Raw genomic sequence first — 504 nt, 5'->3', positions numbered from 1 at the left:
TTACAAATATAAATTCAGACTAAAACTTTACACAGATGTTTGTCCAAAACAGAAAAGAACCCAATGCATACACACACATACATACATACATACATACATACATACATATACATACATTATATATATATAAAAATTTAGGACTGTAGTTTAATTCGGTGCTTTTTGTGCATCCATAAAAAATAATGCATAAGTACTTATATATAATATAAATGTAAACTAACTAAATAAGATAAATATATATAAACATTTATAAATAGTTAGATAAATAGTTAAAACCTGTATGGAAACGTTGCTGTTCAGTTGTTCTATAAGCGCAATTTCTACCAAATACTGTGGAGTGTAAAAGTTTGTACCCCCTTTTGGTTTCTTTTGGACGGAAGGGTGTTAAATGTCCTAAACACTACAAAATTTGACTGTAAGTAGAAGTTAATTTTATTATCAGACTCAGATATCAATGTTAATATTTTTAATACTGATTAGTGTTAAATGACGTGAAAGAGTCAA

This window comes from Ictalurus punctatus, unplaced genomic scaffold, assembly GCF_001660625.3.
Source record: "Ictalurus punctatus breed USDA103 unplaced genomic scaffold, Coco_2.0 Super-Scaffold_100068, whole genome shotgun sequence".
NCBI lineage: Eukaryota > Metazoa > Chordata > Actinopteri > Siluriformes > Ictaluridae > Ictalurus > Ictalurus punctatus.
The sequence above is the reverse complement of the archived record's forward strand: the minus strand, read 5'-3'. Positions refer to the sequence as shown.